Raw genomic sequence first — 23,148 nt, 5'->3', positions numbered from 1 at the left:
AAATATTTTGGATTCCATCTTAGGTTTTCTGCAGATATTTTGGAGATTTTATTCTAGATTAGGATTGTGTTTCACTGTCAGCAATATAATCCTATCAAAATCTTTGCAGTGGCTTAAGCATACAGGCTCTTGCTTTTCTAGAAGTTTAAATGTAGATTATTGCTAGTATCAGTGAATATATTACTCAATTTTTTTGTTACTGAGACTAAGATACCTGGGAAAGTCAACTTAAAAGAGGAAAGATTTAATTTGCTTCAAAGTTTCTGTGGTTAGCTTGCTCCAGCACTTCAGACCCAGAAAGGTCTAGAAACCTGTCTGGTTTCTGAGGTAGAGAAACCTGATGGTAAAAGGATACGGCAGGGGAAAGTTGCTACCTCATGACACCAGGAAGCAGAGAGAAAGGGAAAGAACAAAGAAAAGATTCACCTTTTAAAGGCACTCATCTAAAAAATAAAAGGTGTAAGTGCTACACCTGTCCTAGGGTGCGTAGAGACACAGAGGAATAAATAAATAAGGCACTCGCCTGTTGACCTACATCCTCCAACCCTAGGCCCTACCTCCTAAAACCCATCCCGTGAGGACTGCACAAGGGTTCGTGCAGCATCCTCATGATCTAGTCTCTCTCTGAGGGCTCCCTTAATCCAATCACACTGACAATCAAGATTGACCTTGCCAGTCAGGGTCTCTGTGATTCTCCTACACTTTGCTCAGCTGTGTTGGCGTCATGTTCCTCTCACCTATGGTACTTGTGGTTTCAGAGCTGTGAAGTAGAAGCCATCACCAGCCAGCTCTTCCCCACCAGAAGCCTCCTCCTCTCAGCCATCTGCGGTGGCCCATACAATCAACCTCCTTGTGGACATCATTCCCTGCCCCAGCCACCCCCTGCTTCCAGCCAACTGCTGTTGAGGTTAGGGGCAGTGACCGCTCTGGCTGCTGTTCTCTGAAAGGACAAAAGGACAATAGGCCTATAGCACTTTTGGATAGCGGTTTCAAAACTTGCTGCATTTTAAAAGGAATACTTGAAAATCTTTTACAAATTCTGAAATTTAAGATACACTCCAAACAATTAAACCACAGTGCCTGGGGATGGGGCACAAATATCCAATTTTGATCCTCCCCAGTTAGTTCCATTGTACAGACAAGTTTAGGAACCCCTGGTTAAGAAACAATTGCCATGAAGTTTCTTGAACTGAAGACAATTTAAGAGGGAGATGCGAAGGAATGTTATTGGGATTGGAGAAGAGAAACTTGAAGATTTAATTATGGTTTCCAAGTATGTGAGGAAGTGTCACAAGAGTGCTGTCGTCCCTCTGAGCTGAAGAACAGTAAGAAAGAAATGGGATGAACCTGGTCAGAACTCTTGGATTAGATGCAAAGAGAAATTTCATAGCTGCAAATTGTTGCAAAAAAAAAGTGGTATGGTGAGAACAGTTGTGCAATCCTGTCATTTAAGAGGTGTAAAAATAGTATAGATTGTCATCTGTTTAGAATGTTTTAATCTCATTCTTGCTGAAGGTGAGGAGGTGGGTGAAATGACCTGTCTAGCTTTCTTCTTTGAAAATGTCTTATTTTACTCCTCTTCTCATTTCACATATCAACTTAAAAGACAGATCTCTGCATTAACAAATCAAAGAAAACAGCCTCTGCCTGACTATGTGCTTGAATGGATAAAATATCTGACAGTAATAGGTTGCCATACCAGTGGCTCAAACTGCTTGGATCTCTAAAAGGCTATTTTGAGGCTATGGATGTAAGCATGCTGCCAGAAAGGGAGGACAATTCACATTTGATTTGCATATGTTCCTATGTTTGAAATGTAAGTGCTGTATGTAAGGATGATTCACTGTCTTGCCTGAGCCCTGCTATACATGCATGCACATACACACATACACACACTCATGCACATGCACACGTACACAATTATTTTCATGTCACATAGGAATATCACTTGTGTTTAACATAGCTACAAATAAACTGTGTTCTCCTTTGTGTGTAAAAATATAACTGACTGGGCTGGGGATATACCTTAGTGGCACAGCGCCCATCTGGCAAGTGCAAGGTCCTGAGTTTGATTCCTGGTATTAAAAACAAACAAAGAAAAAAAAGTTACTGACTACTGTATTATCTTTATTGTCTTTTGCAAGTCTGGATTTACTCTGCTCACACTTAATCTCATTGCTAGTAATATGAACTAGCCAAACTTTTGGGTATAAATTACAAAGGAAAACAACTGGAAACCATCAAAGAAGAAGCCCATATTCTCTGTAACTTACCTGTTGCAATTTTAGATCTAAAATGTCCTTCAAAGTCTCAAGTGTTCATAAGTAGGGCTTTTGGAAAGCAATTGGATTATCAGGGTGCCAGCCTCATCAATGAATCAATCCAGTGATAAGTTCATAGCTGAACAAGTATTGGGGTATGGGGTGGGGAGGGGGCTGAAAGAATATTTTCACAGGTGAGGGCCCCAGAGAAAGGAGAGCATGGGGAGCAGATATTAGCAACAACAGCGAGCAGTGTCTTTATTATTCGGCCCATATATATTAGCCATTATCTAGGTTTACATTCCCGTACACCATCATAACCTTGTAGTGCAGGCACAGTTGTCTATGCTTATGTAAGTGTGCTCATTGTGTGCTAGACAGTGGGGTCATGTCCTTGTACATCCTCAGATGCCTGGGTTTTGAAGAAATCCGTTGTGGCTCCCTACAACAGGCTAATAAGGAAGGGGGCCTACTTGGAGGAATAGGTGACTGGGGGTGTGACTGTGAAGTGTATATCCTGCCCGAATCCCTTCTTTGACTCACTGCCTTTTTCCTTGATTCCTGGGTGCCGCAGGGTGAGCAGCTTTCCTCTCCCACCATGATTTTTCTTCATTGGAGCCAGCTGACCGTGAACTGAGACGTCTGAAGCTGTGGGCCAACCCAGATCTTTCCTCCTTGAAGTTGTATATGGCAGGTATTTTATCACAGCAGCAAAAAGCTAATACAGCTACACTCCATGGAATTCAGGATGAAGATCTCATGATGGAATTAACAAAAAATTTAGGAATATTCCCCCGCCTTAGTCCAGTAGTTATCAAATCCTTGTACGCATCAGAATTATGGTCTGTGTGGTCTTTTGAATACCCTGATGGCAAAATTTCAATCTATGCAATTAAATCAGAAGAATTGGATATGAAGCCAGTCATCAGTAGTTTTTAAAGATTCCTGGATGATTGCAATTAGATGGCAAAGTACACTAACCATTGCCTTAGTTAGCTCATCACAGCATCTAGAATCTCTTATAAAAAGAATTTCTCTTAAGTCTAACATTCGAAAGTAAATGTACTAATGAGATAAATTTTCCTCCTTGCTAAATGTAATAGAGATTAATTATCCCTGAAAATTTGTCCATCATAAGAGAGCTTTCAGTACTTAGCTGACTACATAGCCACACAGAAAAGGGACTATTAGCGGCTTCCACATGTGACAAAGTCAAGGTCTAAAATAGAATTTAAAGCCAAATCATAAATTCAATCCTAATTTTTTTTCAAACCAACATACACTGAAGCTTTATAGTGGCTGCTACTACAATAACAATAATAACAAAATTAACAGATGTTAGAAAGGCTATAGAGAAACTGGAGCTTGTGGTGGACATTGCAGGTGGGGATATAAAAGTAAGTGACCATTTTGGAAAAGTGTGGCAGCTTCTTAAAATGTTAAACATAGAGTTATCACTGAACTCAAATTTGTGTAAGTGTTCATGGTGCCATTACTCACAATAGCTAAAAAGTGGAAAAAACTCAAGTGTTCAGCAATTAATGAATAAGAAAAACATTTTAGGAAGTATTGATACATGCTACAGTATGAATCAATCTGGAAAACATTATGCTAAGTGAAAGAAGCCAGTCACAAAATACCACATATTATATGAATACTCTTATAAAATATCTATAGAGACAGTATATCGGGAATGAAGTTAGGAACAATCGGAATGACTACTAATAGATACAAGTTTTATTTTATTTTATTTTATTTTTAATTTAAGGAGAAAAAAAACAGAGAAAGGGTACAATGTAGTAATACAAAATTTAAAAAATAAACTGTAAGAAATCACTAGTTAATAGATTACATATTCTCATCTTAGAAATAGTTGTTCAAGTCACAAAATTTAAATCACATAAAGTGGACTTTCAAACAGTGAGAGTGCAAATAGTTTTGTTGAATGATCCAAAAAACTCAGTAATATGGTTATCCATCTTATACACTCAAACATATATGCAGTTATAACATTTAGAGCACCTTCTTTTCTTTTCTTTTGTACAATGACAATTACACATTTTGGGTTTTATTACTTCCACAGTTCTTATTACTTTTTTTGAAGAGAGTAAAACCAAATGCGACATATCAGAACAGAGTCAGTCAAATCAAAAGGATGGACATAATAGATAATGTAAAAACAAAATACAAGGTGATCAACAATGGTTACCATACTGCCTCTTGCTATCTTAAGAAGAATTGCCTATATCATCAGTTATAGTAAAATTGAACAAAAGAGTAGAGAATACAACCAAAACATTGGAGACTTTACAGGACTTTAAAAGAAGATAATAGTCAACCAGAATGGGCATCACAATGATTCTTATTGTCTTCACAGTTGTTGCCTATACTTTTGAACTTGGTACTATCAAGCACAGCAGAATAGGGGAAAATCAGTCAAAGCAAGATGGTGAGGGCAATACAGGTTATCAAATCAAGTTAATAGGAAATCAAAGTAGGTTACTATAATGTATCCTGCTATTTTTTTTATTTATTTTTCCCTTAATTAAAAAGATAAAAATAAAGAAGCAAATAATTAAAAAAAGAAAAAAAGGGGATTGAGATAAAAGAGGGCATAATAACAGAACAGTGCAGGTCAAAACATAACCATTTAAGCAAAATAGTGTTTCACCACAAGATATCCTGACATAAAAGTAGTTAGCATAATGACTCTTTCCTTGAAATCTTTGAATATAACTTCATATACTGTAGCACCAACAATATCAAGACACTGTAAAACCATTCAAGAGAATGACATTATTACAGGGCATTTAGAACCAGTTAACAGAAAATGAACCATGGTTTCTGTATAATCTCCTTGTCTATAAAAGTTTTTGCTTATATTATCACATATAATAAAATCCAATAAGATACAACCTGTTAAGACCAATGGAGACAGAAGAATACAAGCTTGATGGGACTTCAAAACAAGATGATACTAAATCAGCACTAGCTATTATGATGTCTTATTTTCTCCAAAATAGCTGCTCCTACCATCCAATCTTCTCTGCCTCATTTCTGTTTAGATCTTTTTCTGTCGTTTGTTGTCAGTTTGTCTTCTTCATTTCACTTTCTGCTCCATTCATTGTGGCCTCTCTGCCATTATTTCTGGAATCTTGGTATTTTCCTTTTTTAGAGTATCCTGCAGTATTCTCTGTAGAGTTGAATTGGTGGTTGCAAATTCCCCTAGTTCCTCTTTATCTTGGAAGCACCTTGTTTTTCCATCAATTTCCAGGGACAGTTGTGCAGGATATATCAATCTTCACTGGAGGTTATTATCTTTCAAAGCTTGAATTATTTCCCCCCACGCTCTTTGTGATTTGATGGTTTGTGCTGAGAAGTCTGCTATAATTCTGATGGGTGTTCCCTTGTAAGTGATCTGTTTCTTGTCTCTGACGGCTTTTAATATTCTGTTCTTATATTGGATTTCTGGAATTTTGATTATTATATGCCTGGGTGTAGCTCTGTTTGGGTTGTAGGTGGCTGGGGTCCTGTATGCCTCATACATCTGAGTATCTTTACCTTTTGCTAAATTAGGGAAATTCTTTTGGATTATTTCTGTGAATAGCTTTTGTAGTCCATTTGTTTGTTCCCTACTTCTTTTTTTATGTTCTTAATTCTTAAGTTATAGATCCTCTTATCATCTTCTAGCCTTTGTATTATTGCTGTTTGGTTTTTTTTTTTTTGTTATTTTGAAGAAGTTTTTCATTTCATGCTCCCATATTATAAATCTGCCCTCCAGTTCAGAAACTATCCTTAGTTTCTTTCAAGCTGTTATGCCAGCCTTTGATAGAGTTTTTAGTTTCCTGGTAATCTCTTTGAACCTGCTTCACGTATTCTATGTTTTCTCTATTTTCTCCATCAAACAATTCTCCCCTTTCTTTCTGTTCTTCCGTTCCACCATCTGTTTTTTCTTGGGTGGTGCTTAGCATTTCTCTAACTATGCTACTTATATCTTGCTTTAGGTCGTTAATAACTTCATTCCTAAACTCATCTATGAGGCTCTGGAGATATCACTTTATGTCTGTTGGTGCCATGTCTGCTATTGAATGTTTCTCAGGATTGGGGGCCGAGGACCCTTTCTTGTTGCCCCCTCTTCCCATATTTTTTGTTCCTGCTATACAAGCGTATATAGGAGGCTCAGTTTCTTTCTTGGTCGGTTACAGTTTGTTTGAATTGCACCGGCTAGGTGTTCCCACCCACTGCAGTGTATGAGGGAGACACAGACCTGGGCAGCCTCTGCTGGGCCCGCCCCTCCAGGTCAACCTACCGAAGGCTTCACTGCTAGGGTGCACCTCCAGGCACTGGGACCTGGTTTGGGCTAGCCTACTGGGTCTTAATCTGCGGCGTCACCCAGGCCAGGCACTCCCCACTAATCCCACTTGAGAGGGGACTATATGCCTAGGGACACTGTAGCCTCCTGTTCCCATTAATCTGCCTGATCTCAGTATGTCCTTTGCTGAAGCCTCCTACTCTGTGGAAGGGTCTCGGATCTGCTCACTCACCGCAGGTCAATGCAGGGCTCCCGGCCAGTTGCGCTCTCAACTCCATTCACTGCTTCCCACTCTCAGAGCTTTCGCGCCTCTCTCCTTGCCGTGCCAATTGGGATGCAGCAGTGGCTGCAGGAAATTCAAATCACAGCTGCAGTGGCTCCAGCTTCTGCGCTGAGACCTTATCTGTTCCTGTTATATCATCAGATTGCGTTTCCAGTTGGCTTCTTTTAGTTTAGTCTGTTCCTGGGTCGGCAAGGTGTAACTCCCCTTGCTTAGGACTTCTCGCTTGGCACCATTCTTGGATTTTAAGTGTGGTTTCGCAGAGAGCCTCCGAAGCTGCTGCTATCTATCTGCCATGTTCTCCCGGAAGTCCACAAGTTTTATTTTTTAATAGTTAGAAATGATCTAAAATTAGACAAAGTAATGATTGCATTGCATTACCCTGTGAATATACCATTGACTTGTCGGTACCAGGGATCAAACCCACGACTGCCTGCTTTCAGGGCAGGCACTTATGCCACTGAGCTAAATCCCCAACCCCAACTTGTACATTTTATATGGTTGAATTGTGCAGTATGTGAACTATATCTCAACAGTGATATTAAAAGCAAAGCATAAGCCCACACCTCAAAAGGAGAGAACAAAAAAGTTATCAAGACAACTTCATGGGGCAGAAAGAACAGAGACTGAGTGTTAAAACCTAGATTTTGGGGCCACAGTCACTATTGACAGCAAGGATGAGGGCAAATCTCTTAACATCTGTTGATTGCTTAGCCTCCTAATTTATTCAAAGATGGGGGTCCAGTTTCTAACATTTGGGGACCAAGAGTCTTTTCTGTTACCTGAAAGAGCAGGTTGTTGCATCAGATTTTCAATAGAACTCATGATCCAACACAGGTGAGAGCTGCTGCCCTGGCTTTAGCCTTATAGCCTTTTTTTTTGTTGAAAACCTGATGAAATACCTGCAGAAAACTCCTTCATTGATGAGACAGTGAATATTTCTTATTGGAGTAAACTTCAGAAGCTACATTATGTATTCCCCAAGGAAACCTGTGTAGACAGAGGTCACGCCCTGACTCAGTTTCAGTGGAAGCCTCTGGTTCAGACTCTGTCTTTCCCTTGTAGATCAAAATGAGTATGAGGGAGAAATGAACAAAACACACACACACACACACACACACACACACACACACACACTTTTCAAGTTGTCTCTGCACAAAATTATTTTCCTTATACTATAGCAAGAATAAAACAAAAAAGATGGCATTAATTACAGACTCGAAACAAAAAGTACAAATGCAAAAAGGGAAAGTCTATTCTAGCTCTTTTCTCTCACTGATGAGTAAATCAAGGACTGCAACTTTAAGTGATTTGGTCACAACCCTGTTATGGGCAGAACTAGTACTAGGTTCCAATTCTTCAATAAAACATCTTTTTAGCCAAATTTCACCTAGTAGAAGAGGGGAGATTAAACTCACACACTACATAGTTTCATTTAATTTAATTACATATGTCATACAATCAACTAATAAGTAAATACTGAGTGAATTAAATCTTAAGACATGTTTACTTGAATTACTTCAATTACATGTAAATCGGTATCTCCAACTATTTTGTTAGAAAAATTGGCAGAACTCAGCACTTTTCCTTTTCTTGGGTCACTTTGTTGATGATCTCATATGTCACTACTTGAAAAACTTCCCTCACTTCTTCACAACCCATATCTAATCTATCAGGAAATTCTACTGACTTGACCTTTAAAATACATCCAGAATCCAGCCATTTCCCACCACTATCACTGCCACCACACTGTCCAAGGCACCAATATTTCTGTCTCCTGAATTACTGCCAGAGCCTCCCACTCAGTCCCTTGCCCTCCATGTACCAGGCAAAGCCATGCTTTGAAATCTAAGCCAAGTCATGTCACAACTCTGCCTCAAATCCCCGGTGACTTTCCATAAAAGCCAGAGTCCATAGAGGGGTGTCTGGGCCCTGCCTAAGACTCTCACCTCTCTTGTTCATTCCTCTCCAGCCATGGCAGCCTCCTGGCTATTCTTTAAGGGAATCTGGTATATTCACCTTGGAGTCATTGTCCTTTCTAGTTCTTCCACCAGAAGTACGTTTTTGTAGTGGTAAATCCTGCTATATATGCAATTGTGTGGATCCTTATTAAGAAACTTAAGTACAAAATTAGATGCCAAGCTTGGAGTAGCCCCTGCACATTAGAAACCTTAAAACATAAATAGTAAGCCTACCTTTTTTCTTTTCCTACATGTCTGTCTGTCTTCCTTCTCGAAAGCTATGCTCTAGTTTTGTCTATGAGCCCTACCAGGACTCCTCTTTGTAACTTTTTCCTCCTCACTTTTGTGATTTTGTCCTTTCATAGCATGTACCACAGATTCCACTTGTGTTATCTTTTCCCACCACTGTTAGCTGCTAGGACATGTGCTTTTAAGAACAATCACTTACATTTACAGGAAAATCTGCTGCCCCTCTAAATGACAACAACATGCTCTAATGTGGTTTTTATTTAAGATAAGTCCTTTCCAAGAAATATTCATGGAACTAGGCAAAATCACCATCCTTCTGCTCCATCTCTTTTAGGCCACCTAGAGTAAACTTTGCAAATTTGTTTTCTTCCCAGAGTCACTTCCATCCACCAGTTTTTCAACATGCAACCTTTGGAGAAACATGACTTCAAACTGAGTGTGCTCAGGAATGTGCCCAGCTGCATATGTGATTATGAGACTTTCTTTTATGAATATTCATTAGTTTCCCCAGTGAAACCCCCTGCTTTGTTCAGAAAGAGTGCTGTTGTGAGAATTATCCAGTGTGCTCCCTATTTCCTCCAAGGAGTAAACCTTTCTTCTTTCCTTTGTCTCCTGGCTGTGCTTATTAGCTTTGCACTTAGTATGAGACAAATCCATTGCATCAGATTACACTATCACTTTGCTGCAATGTAACATGTTCCAGGATCCTCTGTCCTTCCAACTGACCTGGCACAGAGTCAGTGTCAATACAAAAAATTATAGAAAAAATGAATTTATATTTCCTCAATGCTATTTTTAAAATCTCTAGAGACTTTTAGTCCTTGTATGCATGAGTCTCAGCCATCATCTTGAAGATTAAAATTACTTTTAAAAAGCCACCTTTGCTACTATTCATGCAGTATGCAGCATCTGCCAACCTCTTGGCAATCCCATCAGGAAGTCACTGTAATTAATTATACCCATTTGATAGATGACAGAACTGACTTTAAAGTCATTGCCTAAGTTTACATAGCTAGGAAATAATCCAAAGCGTGTGATTGTGCATTTTACTGGTAGCAAGTGATTTTACTTGTACCTGGATTTCTGGCATGTGTAAAGAAGGCCATAGAGAAAACTGTATGAATTTAAGATTAACACATAGCTTCCATATGTACTTGTTTTGAGACTGTGGACAAGTGTCTAATGTCTGAATTTCATTTTTTTCATCTATGAATGGACTTCACAATTCAACCTTGAAAAAAGAGAAGTAGGAGAAATAGTGTTTAATACTTTTTAAAGGGGATAAAACCAAGAAAAATAGAACAGGATAAAACCAATCAAAACAAACAGTGTCAGTGATACAGGACTTCAAAACATTATAATATCAGCAATAGGTACCATAATGCTTCCTATGGTCTTCAAAATAGCTGCAGATACCTTCAGACATAGTAAAAATCAAACAGAACAATAGAATAGAAAGAATAAAAACAAAACAATAAATGCAATAAAGGACTACAAAACAAGACAGTAGTAAATACAAAATGGCTACCATAATAATATATCTTGCTATCTTTGAAATGCCTGCTCATGCCATTGGATATAACAAAATCAAATAAAACAGAAGAGAATAAAACCTAACCCAACAAAATAATGAAAAAAATACAGGATTTTAAAATAAGACAATAGGGAATCAAAAATGGCTGCCACCCTCTGAAAGAGATGCCCCTGGGTGTCACACTGCATACTGCTGTCCTCTGAACAGATGATCAGACCACTGGCCGTGGACCTGCAAGACTGGTGAAACACCAAAACACTAGAAGTATCAATTTGCATTTCACCTCAGTAGCTATCATTGCAGCCCGTGTTTCTCCAGATCAGCCGGTCACCTGGTGATGGTGGGGACGATTGGTTCTTCTTGTTTGCCACCCTGTGCCCCTGAAGGGGCTGGGTCTGGTTGTCCTCCTGCCGGCAATGGCCCATGTGTGGTGCTCATTCCCAGGGAGGGCTTGCTTCTTGGTGAGACCTTGTTCTCTCCCCCTGCAGTCCACGGATGGCGCTGACTCACCGGGAGAGGCTAGCAGTGTTTAACATTGAGGCGTAAAAAGCATTTACTAGGGCCAGGTGTGGTGATGCACAACTGAAATCTCAGCTTCAGGAGGCTAAGGCAGGGATATCATGAATTCCAGACCAACCTGGGCTACATAGTGAGATCCTGAGTCAAAACAAAACAAAAGTTTACTAAATATTCCCTTCAAAGGTTTGAAGGAGTTTATTGAAACACATACACACACATGCATACACATACCATATTTTCACAAATAGAATTCAAAGGAGAGTGTGAGCTAGTTGCTATGGGGAAGCCAGGGGCTGAAACTTCCGGCTTTTCTGGAGCCAACAGAGAAGCTCAAGAGAACATTGTAGGAGTGGGGCAGAGCAAATAAAGTTGCAAACCGCTGGGGAATGAAAGAGATACTCTTCTGAAGTCACATTTTGTTCTTACCTCCTACAAACTGGCTTGCTTGCATCTTTCCCTGAAACCCTAGAGTAGGTCTTTTTTCAACACTTCACTGAACAAGTTTCTCGGGATACTGTGAAATTTCCTGGAATTGAGTCATCCCCTACAATTTCAAATATTTTAAGTGCTAACTGAAAGAAAAACTCCAATTTCTTTGTTATAGTTCTGCCAGGCTTCTTGGGGAACAATAGATGAGGAAAGGCAATTTGACAGTGTGAGATATGGGGGAGGAAGTTGAATCAAAGGTGTGGTGCTGGTGTAGAGCTACAAGGGCTCATGGGTAAGGCAACAGGCTCATCCCAAGACTCTGGTTACCTGTGCGGAGGGCCCAGGGCAGGCCTCATGAGCCCGCACCTTCCATGGATGCTGGCTGGGGGCAGGCATCATGGATGCATGTTATTTTATTTTCTTCTTAATACTCCTTTAGGACTTTTTGGATCTTTCTTTCTTTCATTCTTTTTTTTTTTTTTTTTTGTAAAGACAGGGTCTCCCTATGTAGTTCAGTCTGGCCTTGGACTCTCAACGATTCTTCTGCCTTACCTCTCAAGTGCTAGAATTAAGGGATTACGTGTGTGAGCCACCACATCCAGCTTCCCTTTTGGAGATTCTTTAAACAAAAATTTAGTTTCATTTAGTCTGAATTAATCTGAAAAATATTATAAAAGAAATTTTAAATACTCATAAACTTAGAATCTTTATGTGTATTAAACACACATTTAATAATTCCATGTATTAAATGCATGTATTTAAATGCATGTAAAATAATTGATTTTCTAGTTCGTAATACAGGGTTCTGATACTAAAGAAGGGGAATGAAAAGATATACAAGATATTGTCAAGATTAAATCCACCTGGCAGTTATAGAGATCTAAAAAAATGATAGCTTTGACAAAGTAAGGCTTTCTTTTCCTTTCCTATAAGTTAAGTCTATGTGGTCTGCCTAGATATAGCATGGAGCTCCTCAGGGACTGAAACCCCATTCCAGTTTCTCTGCCACTCTCGGACTATGGCACCTGGAGGCCACTGGAACGCCCTATTTACAAAGCTGGAAGATAAGAAAAAGACAATAGAGGGGTATGCCCCTTCATTTTAAGGAGTAAACAGTTAATAGCAAGTTTTGTTTGTCATATTTTTTTGTAATGTGATTTTTAAGAAGATATTTGATATCTGATATTTCATATCTCTTAAGAGAATAGAACGATTAAATTCTTAAGACTGATCTATTAAATTATTTAAATTTTCATAAAAATATTACTTTTAGGATCTAAAAATCTTGTCAAGTGTTTGAAGTTTCAAAGAATATGCTAAAGTAAATTCATAATTATGGTTTGAAATGTCTAAAAGAATCTAATTATGTAAAAGGGATTTGCTGCTCAAGAAATACCCACCCATTATTATTTATGAGTGAACTGAACCTTAACAAATGCTAAAAATGTTAAAGAATGAATGAAAGAAGTTCCACTTAACTAATGAAAATATAAAATTTAATGTGTATTATGCTTAATGGTTTAAGTAATGTCAGGTTTTTACATAAAAATGCTTAACAATGTAGATTAATTAAAACTCAAATACTTGAGGGTGTTCTTTTGCACATAGAAAAGTATTCTCTGTCATTAAAAAACTAACAATAGATATTTTTCCTCCATTTCAAAGATGAAGAAAATGGGCTAACAGTAGTTACATAATTTGCCTCACCTCCCACATTGGATTGCAGCTAGAATTTACGCCATTGTGTACCCAGTGACCTAAAGCCCTCCCATCGGGCCCCAGCCCTTAAAGGTCTCAATATCTCCCAGGCCTTTGGATAGCTTTTAAGCTCCAACTAATAGCCAGAATATTTTTTTAATTTGTTTTTTTTAATTTTTTAATTTTTTGTCTTTTTCTTTTTTATTGGTACCGGGGATCAAACTCATGACCACACACTTGCAAGGCAGGCGCTTATGCTGCTGCTAAGCCAAATCCCCAGCCCCTCAGACTATTTTTTTAAAAAGGTAAGTCACAGTACATCACCCTCTGTAATCCTCTAGTAGCTCCTCATCTGATTTAGAATAAAACTCGTCTGGGAGAATCTATGCAATCTGAGCCCATTATCATCTCCATTATGAGCCTTCTTGCTATTTCCCTAACAGTTCAAATTCATCACCATCACAAAACCTTTGCATGTTTTGATGGCTGTATCTGTAATACTCCTTCTCTAGACACCTCCATGTCTTGCTATGTAAAAATATTCAGGTCTCAACCTAAATATCTCAGAGGGGTGAGACTGATCAGCATACCCAGAATTGCTAGCTGTTTTTCCCTCATTCACTTTACTTTTGTTCTGTGCATCTATCATCACTCAAAATGTTTTACAATTATGAATTTCTTTAAATACTACCTGTCTTCTTGACTAGAATATGTGGTTCAGGAGGTTTACTTCTTTGTTCTTTTTTTTTGAGACTAGGTCTCACTATGTAGTTCAGGCTGGCCTTGCACTCAGTATATAGCCCTTGCTGGTCATGAGGTGATCCTCTTGCCTCAACCTCCTGCGTGCTGGGATTATAGGCATGCACCATCATGCCCAGCTCTCTGTTCATTCATATATTGCCAGTATTTAGAATTGTGTCTGGCACACAGAAAGTGTCAACAGACAACTGGGGAGTGGATGGACATAAATATGAAACAAACTTGATTGCCTAGGAACGACAAACCCTATTATGTAATAAGGGAGGTTTCACAAATAAATGCAACGACTAAGAGTTATAGAAAAAAATCTGACTAGCCTTATATTTTAGGTAAAAAAGTGAACATACATGATCAGCAGCATCATCATATAATGAATTAAACATGTGGCCATATGGATTAAGCTCTGAAAAATTTAGAAGAAATCATTTTTAAAACTCCTAAAAATTATAGCTGAATTTTCTTCTGATTTCTCATTATGAAAAAACTTTCTAACCTAGAAAACAGTGGAAAAGGGGCTGGAGGTTTAGCTCAGCGGCATAAGCACCTGCCTTGCAAGCAGGCAGTGGTGAGTTTGATCCCCGGTACCGATGAAAAGGAAAAAGACAAAAAAAAAAAAAAAAAAAAAAAAAAAAAGAAAAAGAAAACAGTGGAAAAAAATAAATAAAAAGAACATTATGTTTGAATTTACAAACACTTGTTAATTTATTTTATGTTAGGGTTTGGAAATAAAATGTCCCCAAAAGGCTCACATGTTCAGAGATCGGGCTGCAGTTCCAATGTGGTTGGATCACGGGCTCTACCTTCACCAGTAGATGAATGCAATGATGATAACATTTGATGCTTTTGTAAGGAGCCGATGGGCTCCGAGGAGGTGGGGCCTGGCTGAAGGCAGTGGGTCACGGGGCCATGCCCTTGGGCCCTATACCACATTCTCTATTTCTCCATTATCTCCTCCACTTCTTCCCTATCTCCTCTCTTCTTCTCTGCTGCCCTTCTTGGTCATGCCTTCTACACTGCCGTTCTGCCTCACCACAGATTTAAAAGACGTAGAGGCAGTTGACCACGACTTCAAATTTCTGAAACCATGAGCCAAAATAAACTCCACCTCCTTCAAGTTACTTTTCTCCGATATTTTAGTACAATAACAGAAAGGTAACACGTTCCTTTAGGTATTGTTGCTTGTTTTTGCGTTCTCAGCAAAATGTAAATTAAATTTATAGTAAGTGACTTTGTGTGTATGTGTGGTACTGGGGATCGAATCCAGGGCCTTATACATGTGAGGCAAGAGCTAACCCCTAGCCCCCAAGTAATTGATTTATAACTGTTAGAATAGCTAAAAAGAAAAATATAAAAAACTAAAAACCCAAACATAATCTAAAAAAACAAAAACAACAGCAACCCCACCAAGTGCCAGCAAATATGTAGAGCGACTAACACTTTCATAGAATCCTGATGAGAATGCAAATGGTGTAAGCATTTTGGAAAATAATCAGACAGTTTCAGAAGAAGTTAAATATATGCTTACCATACCACCCACTGTGTCAGCCAGCTCTTTCATGACTATAATAAAACACTTGAAATAACTAACCTATGAAAAGAAAAGTTTTATTTTGGAACACAGTTGTGGAGATTCCATTCCATAATCAATAGCCCTCATTGCTTCGAGGCCTGCAGTAAAGCACCATGTTATGGTGGGACATTGTGACAGAGCAAAACCACTTATCCCATGTCCAGAAAACAAGAGAGTGAGGAAGAGACCAAGGTCCCAAAGTTCCCTTCAAGAGCATGCATCCAGTGACCTAAAGCTTTCCACTAAACCTCAGTTTTTAAAGAACTCAGGGTATCTCCAGAGCATTTTTCTGGACCATGGCTTAATACACAGGCTTTTGAGATCCAAACTGTAGCACTTCTAGGTATTTACACAAGGGAAATAAAAATTTACGTTTGAATACGTATGTGACTATTTGTAATGGCTTCATCATTGATAAAAATTATAAACTACTCAAAATGTCCTTTTACCGGTAAGAAGATAAAAAGTAAGTTTCCATATAACAGATCACTATTCCACAATAAAAAAGAAACACAGTACTGATATACACAATAAAATACATGACTCTCGCAAGTGGTTTACTCTCATTGAAAAAAAAGCCAAAATCAAAAAGCTACATGCTTTATTATTGTTATTATTATTTGGTACCAGGGATCAAACTCATGACCTAGTGCTTGCCAGTCTGCTGCTTACATCACTGAGCTAAATCCCTGGCCCCAAAGAGCTACATTCTGTAAGATTCCATTTATATAATGTTTCAGAAAAGATGAAACTGCAGAAGATAGAGCCATTGTTTCCAGAGTCTGGAAGCAGGAGAGGGATTGATTCTGAAATGACTCGGGAAAATTTTTGGAGGTGATGGGATATTGTATTTTGGTATTTATTCATTATCTGATTTATTGAATTTATGAAAATTCATAAAACTTTGTACTAAAAAGGGAAAATTTTATGTTATATAGAAGTACCACAATAGGCTGGGGATTTAGCTCAGCCCCATAAGCGCCTGCCTTGCAAGCAGGCGGTCGTGAGTTTGATCCCTGGTATCGATGAAAATGAAAAAGAAAAAAAAAAAAAAAGAAAGAAAGAAAAGAAAAGAGAAGTACCACAATAAATCAGACTTTTAGAAAAGAATAAAATTAAAAGTAAGCTGGAAAAAATTTTAATATAAGCATGACAAGTTATTCTTACTGTTAATATATAAACACATTTTAATATATAATGTTATAATGCATAATGCACTATGAATATGCAAAATGTTTTAATGTTAACATATAAGCATATCTCATGCATAAAAATGATGAGAAACAGTTGTTAAATGACAAAGGAAAACAATGTTCATTCTGAGTAGCAAGCTACCAATAGAAATTAAAGCCCACTGAGATACACTTTCCACATAAATTAGCACCTTTATTTCCCTTTCCAATGCCTTCTTACAAAGGTTATTGTAGAATACTGGTTACACTGGACTTTTATGAATGCTCACACAATTTTGCTGAGCACACATTGGTTCAAACCTTCCAAAGAAGCTGTTTGGCAAGTCTACATCAAGATTTTTAAGAAGCACTCATACCTCTTTTCACAGTAATTTTACCTCTGGAAATCTCTCATAATAAAATAAAATAAAGTAAAGTAAAGAAAGTAAAATAAGATGGTTAGTACAAATTATTTTTATTATTATTATTATTATTATTATTATTATTTTACTTTAAAGAAAGTAAAATAAGATGGTTAGTACAAATTATTTTTATTATTATTATTATTATGATTATTTTGGTACCAGGGACTCAATTAATGACTTTGCATTTGCCAGGCAGGTGCTTACACCACTAAGCTTAAACCTGGCCTACAAATTATTTTTAATAGTAAATTTGGAACAGGTTAAGTCTGTGTTAAGGTAATTACAACAAATACATTTGTTTCATATGAAGAGATAGTTTAACATGGTCCTTGACTGGCATTTTTGAAGAATTTTTAATAGGAGAAAAATATTTATAAAATAATGTTAAGAATAAAAAATAGTATAAAAAGTATAATTTCAACTATATAAAACATAAGAAAACATTCCAGAAGACAATTAGCTAGCAAGTTGGTCATAGTTATCTGTGGTTACTAATCTTTTCTTTCTTATTGGCTTTTGTCTTTTTCTATAAAATGTTATCGTGAGGAAAAAAAGCAACTTAATGTTAAGAAAACTCAATGGGTATCCCTGACATTAGGGTCTAGATCATTCTGGTAACTATTCCACAGAAGTATATCATCTTGCATAGTAGCACTATTTTACAAAACCCATAATATTTAGAAATATTATACAATATCATTAATGTCTAGAATGTTAGAAATTTTATTACAAATTAAATTATGATTCTGTTTACACTTCTGTAGTTTAAATTCAAAACTTTTGAGTATGAAATTTAAGGCTGTAAACCACTGTGGCTGGCCTCATGTGGCTACTTGAACAATCTTTAGTTAGAGTACATAGTACACACCAAATAAAGTCTGAAAAAATAATTTGTATAAAATGAAAAAATAATTATAATTGATTACATGTATAAATATCTATATTTAGGTTAAATGAAATGTATTATTAAAATTAATCTTATTTGTTAAAATCTTTATGGTGTTGTTACTAAAAAATTTAAAGTTACTCATTTGGCACATATTACATCTTCACTGAGTTAGGATGCTTTAAAATCTATTCTCAATCTAGCCTTTTAGCCTCAGTTCCTCTCGTTTGCTCATGAAGAAATGATTCAGATTTCCAAGAAAATAGAAATGCTACTCATCCTGCACCTTTCTGCTGTCGTTTCCTCAGACTTGAGTACTTTTGTTCATCCCAATTCATGTTTAAGTGCGACTCATTATTAGGCCCAAGGAAGACCTGCCGCATCAGTGAGGCTTTCTGCATTCCTCCGGGATCCTACTCAGCTGCACGTGCAGCAGAAACCACCGCATGTAACCCAACCCAGCAGGCCTTCTATTTCCTTCTTATCCAAAGACCGGCAGCACTGGATTGAAGTAGCACCATCAGCTGTAGGTTCTTTACTGGTTACCAAGAATAGTGTGGGGATTTTCTATTCAGTATCATTTTGTAGATATAAAATGGCTACTTTACCTCCAGCCATAAATCTGTATTCCAGATATGGAGAAAAAAAAATGATAGGGAAGTAGAGGGATTTCTATACTAGGATAGCAAAGTTGTGTGACAGCTTTATTAGATTTTCCCTTGTATCTCATTGTTGAGTGACATCCTAGTATGCAAGAGAAAAAAGAAAATACAGTTCTTTGTGGTTTTGCTGTTATATTATTGCTGTGGTTGCTTTTGGTTTTTGTTTTATGTCAGACACATTAGTGCATATAGTGGTAAGTAAGAAAAAGGGATTTCTAATAATGTTTACCTGCAATTTCTATGATTTTCTTTGTCAAAATGTATTTCCCTGGGTGGTGCTGAATACACCATGAAAATCGTTACTATTTTTATTTTCTTCTTTGGATGTAGCCTCCAATGGCACTTTGTTTCTCCTATAAACATAGTTTTCTTCTGGCAATGAACACAATAGTCTATCAAATTGTGGATTTTCTTAACTACCATCAAATTCCAGTCTTGCCTCTGGGGTCTTTTCATTCATTGCACACAATGTCTTCAGTCTATGAGCTTTGCAGAGGCTGAATATTTGTGACCTGGAAGAAAAGTGATATTAAAAAATAATTAAATATTTAGTTAAATGTTTACAAAATATATAGTTACATCCAATACCATAATTGTTAAATTTAGTATTCAAAAAGCATTTTTATATTTGAAATGTATTTATAGATTATGGTCTTGCTTTTCCAAGTAAACCATTAAATGATTTATAGCTAGCTTTAGTGGACATCCTTCAGTGCCACTTATAAGGTTCAAACTGGACCTGATTCTGACTCTCTTAACCCTCAACCTGCTTGCCAGCAGGGACATTATTCTCAGCCAGAAACTCAGGTCAGCACCACAGGTGTCATCAGCAAATGCAGGATGTCATAAAAGAGATAAGATAGGACAAAAAATTTTGTGGGTTCCTGGAAACGTGGAGGTCCGCTAAGGTGCAAGACTGCCAGAGACCTTTGCCCACAGATGTTATTAAAATCTTCTTACCTAATGCCCCTTACCTTCTTCAATTCCTATAAAAGTGGCTGGCTTCCTTTGTTCCAGACAGATGGTCTTACCGCCCTGTCTGCCTGGACCCAGGTAGTAACCCTGATGCCTTGTGCTTCCTCAACAGCCTGCCAAGGGGTCTCTGACTTGTTCCTTCATTCACTCACCCTACATTCATTACACCCTGTCCTTTCCAGCCAGACTTTCACTTCCAGCCTTTCCTAGCACCTAGAATTTTAAGTTAATGAGTTAGGAATGGACAGGTCTGAGCCATTTGGCCAATGAAGTATGAGTAGAAAGGGTGTGGCCTTATTTCCTTTTCTCTTCCAGTTGTAAGAAAGGATCTTGTCCTTGTCACTTGTGGTAGCAATTGATCTCAAGACCTAGGCTTAAGTGAAAGCCACACTGGTGCACAAAGCAGAAAGACAGAAACATGATTTGGATGCTTATACATGAGTCCACTGAATCTATAATACTGACATCTTTCTGAACTTGGGATGCCTAGCTGTATATGCTTATAAAATTAAGCATTCTTTTTTTTCATTTTTTCTTTTTTTTTGTACCAGGGATCAAATTCATGACCATGTGTTTACAAGGCAGGCACTTATGCCACTGAGCTAAATCCCCAGCCCCATACATTCTTTATAGTGCAACTTCATGAATATAAACCACATTTAAGATTTAAGAATCATGTAGATATAATGCATATAAATATACTGTTGTACCCCATAGAGCACACACATACAACTTGGTGTTGCTGTAGTAGTTTGCAAGACTGCCATAACAAAATGCCACTGAGTGATTGGCTTAAATAGCAAAGGCTTATTTTCTCAAGGTCTTAAAGCCTGAAAGTCCAAGGACAAGGTGTCAGCAGGTGTGTTTCTTCTGTGGCCTCTCACCTTGCCATATGAGTAGCCTTTCTGACATGGCCTTTCTCTGTTACCCAAGTTTCTAGGGCAGTGATGGTGAACAAGTTAGAGTTTTTGATGGTACAAACGGTCTGCTCTGGCACTTGAGCCATAGGTTCACCACCACAGTAGTGGAGTCTCTGTGCATCCAAATTATCTTTTCATTGTTGTTTGAGACAGTGTCTCACCATGTAGTCCAGGCTGGCCTTGAGCTCACTATGTAGCCAAGAATGGCCCTGAACTCATGATGATCCTCCTGCCTCAGCTTCCCAGGTGCTAGGATTACAGGAATGCACCACCATGCCCGGCTCAATTGTCCTTTTCTACAACCACAGCAATTGAATTAGAGTTGGGCTCAACCTAATGGCCTCTTTTAAATTTAAATCACTTCTGCAAAGTCCTTATCTCTAAATATGGTCACATTATTAGGTACTAAGGGTTTGACCTCCAACTAATGAATTCTGGGAGACACAATCCTTCCCATATCCATTACACTGTGCTCTCTTAAGACAAATCCAAAGATACAATTAAGACTCATATTTCCTGACTTTCAATTGTGTTTTCTTTTTTCTTTGTTTCTTTCTTTATATTTTTTGAGACAGGGTTGTATTATGTAGTTCAGGCTGGCCTTGAACTTTTATAGCCCAAACTGACCTGAACATGCAATCTTCCTGCCTCAGCCTCCCGACTGCTAGGATTACATGCATGTCCCACCATGCCTGACTCAATTGTACTTTCTTATCACCGTGAAAGGAATTGTGTGTGGTTATCACGGAAAACAAGATGAGAATTCCTTAAAAAAAAAATGAGAAGCAGAACTTCTATATGATCCAGGAATCTTACTTCTGGGCGTAAATTTAAAAGAACGTAAATTAGGATCTCAGAGAGAATATTTGTGTACTGATTGTAATTACTCATAATAACTAAGAGGTGAAAGCAGCCCAATTGGCCATTATTAATTGAAAGATTAATGGGTAAAGAAAATGTGTTATAGAAGGCAATATCATGCTGCCTTAAAGATAATGAAATATTGTTACATGCTACTGATAGAATTTTTGGCGTGGCTAAAAAGATAAGTATGAAATAAAAGTGGCCTTTATTTTAAGAATGTGGGGAGAGGCCCATAACCCTCCGGGGTCTGGCATTCTCTCCCCCAGACACGTGGTGTGGGGGCATACATGTAGCTTAGGTTTGGGGTGGTGCCTGAGGGGCATTAGTGATGCACAGGTAGCCCATTGGTATTCATTTAGTGCCACAGGTAAATTGCCTAGAGGCAGGAAAGGTGATCTCAAGATAGAGCCCCTTGGTTCCGCCTCCCAGGCTCCCCCCAGCTACAGTGTCACGTCTGGGGCAAAATCCTTCCAGCTACAAAATGAATAAATCTTAAGGACAGTACATTAAGAGAACAAGTTGAAACAGACAAACACTATATGACTGCATTTATGTGAAGTACCTAAACTGGTAAAAATCGTAGAAACTGAAAGTTGAAACATGGCTGGGGGGTGGGGGGAGAAAGCAGGGCGCAGTATTTCAGCTTTAGAAGATGCAAAATTTCTAACGATCTGCTGTACAGCAGTGTAAATGTACTTAATATTACTAGACTGTGCAAAACGATTAGTGCCAGTAAATTTAGTGTTACATTTTCTATCTCAATAAAAAACACTTTTTTTTCAGATGAGGGCTCACTATAGTAACTAGCTGGCCTTGAACTTGTGGGCTTTGTAAACCCCAAGTAGCTGTGATTTAGAAGTACATGTCACTGCCCCTGGCTCTTAAATTTATTTAGTAAACAGATTACACAACTATGGTGTATTCTGGTTTAAAAACATACATGTTTATATGCATAAGTATGGAAAATATTTTTCCTCTTTGCTTATTTTCTTAAACTTTTTAAATAAAACTGAGAAGTTTAAATATTGAATACTGAGAAAGAGCTATCTATCTGAGTGCAAACATTGTTATTTTTTGTGGCCCATCAAGTGACAGCAATCACTGAGCAAAGTTTGGACTTGAAAACTGAGAACTGTAGCCGCCCTGGGGAGTCCCTTTCCACTGAGCCCCTTTCTCTTCCTGTAAGAAGCATTCCTGCTGCTCCTCAGGGCTTGGCACCCTGCCCGCCCCTCCCTTTAGTGTTAGGTAGGGAAAGTTCTTTTTATTTTGTACTTATTTCCAGCTTTGTGGGAGGGCAAGTAGGCACATCCTCTTGTGGCTGTTTTGAAAGCCGAAACCTCAGCCACAGAAACAGGGAGAGCACAGTTTTGGAATTCAAGTCCCAGGGGTGAGCAGCCAAGTCATCTGTGTGCAGAGTCCCCAGGGCTGCTCAGAGTATACAGTCCCAGCCTGGCCATGATGAGTAGAGAAGGGTTTCATCCCAGTACTGAGACATCTGACGTACACCCTGGCCTCTGCTAATAGCCAGGGTGCTGGGTGCAGTCTGACCCAAGTGTAGGACAGTTGTTCAGAGAAGGGCCCTTACATGTAGCTTTCAGTGGAATGCTTTCTGGAATCATTTAATCATCATTTTCTACTAACTTCAGTCTCCTGCAACTGTCTTTGTGCGGTT

The 23,148-nt window shown here is 38.1% G+C and overlaps 1 long non-coding RNA gene across 1 annotated transcript in view; it reads left to right on the top strand.

Moving 5' to 3' along the window:
- LOC134476129 (uncharacterized) overlaps positions 1 to 23,148 on the top strand; it is a 37,943-nt gene that overhangs the window by 5,947 nt on the left and 8,848 nt on the right. The window contains exon 2 of the long non-coding RNA XR_010047642.1: positions 2,836 to 2,955. This is a non-coding gene — a long non-coding RNA (uncharacterized LOC134476129). The remainder of the gene's footprint in view (positions 1 to 2,835; positions 2,956 to 23,148) is intronic.

Source organism: Cavia porcellus, unplaced genomic scaffold, assembly GCF_034190915.1.
Source record: "Cavia porcellus strain 051 isolate PalLab524CR breed Dunkin Hartley unplaced genomic scaffold, mCavPor4.1 scaffold_5, whole genome shotgun sequence".
NCBI lineage: Eukaryota > Metazoa > Chordata > Mammalia > Rodentia > Caviidae > Cavia > Cavia porcellus.
The sequence above is the reverse complement of the archived record's forward strand: the minus strand, read 5'-3'. Positions and strand labels throughout refer to the sequence as shown.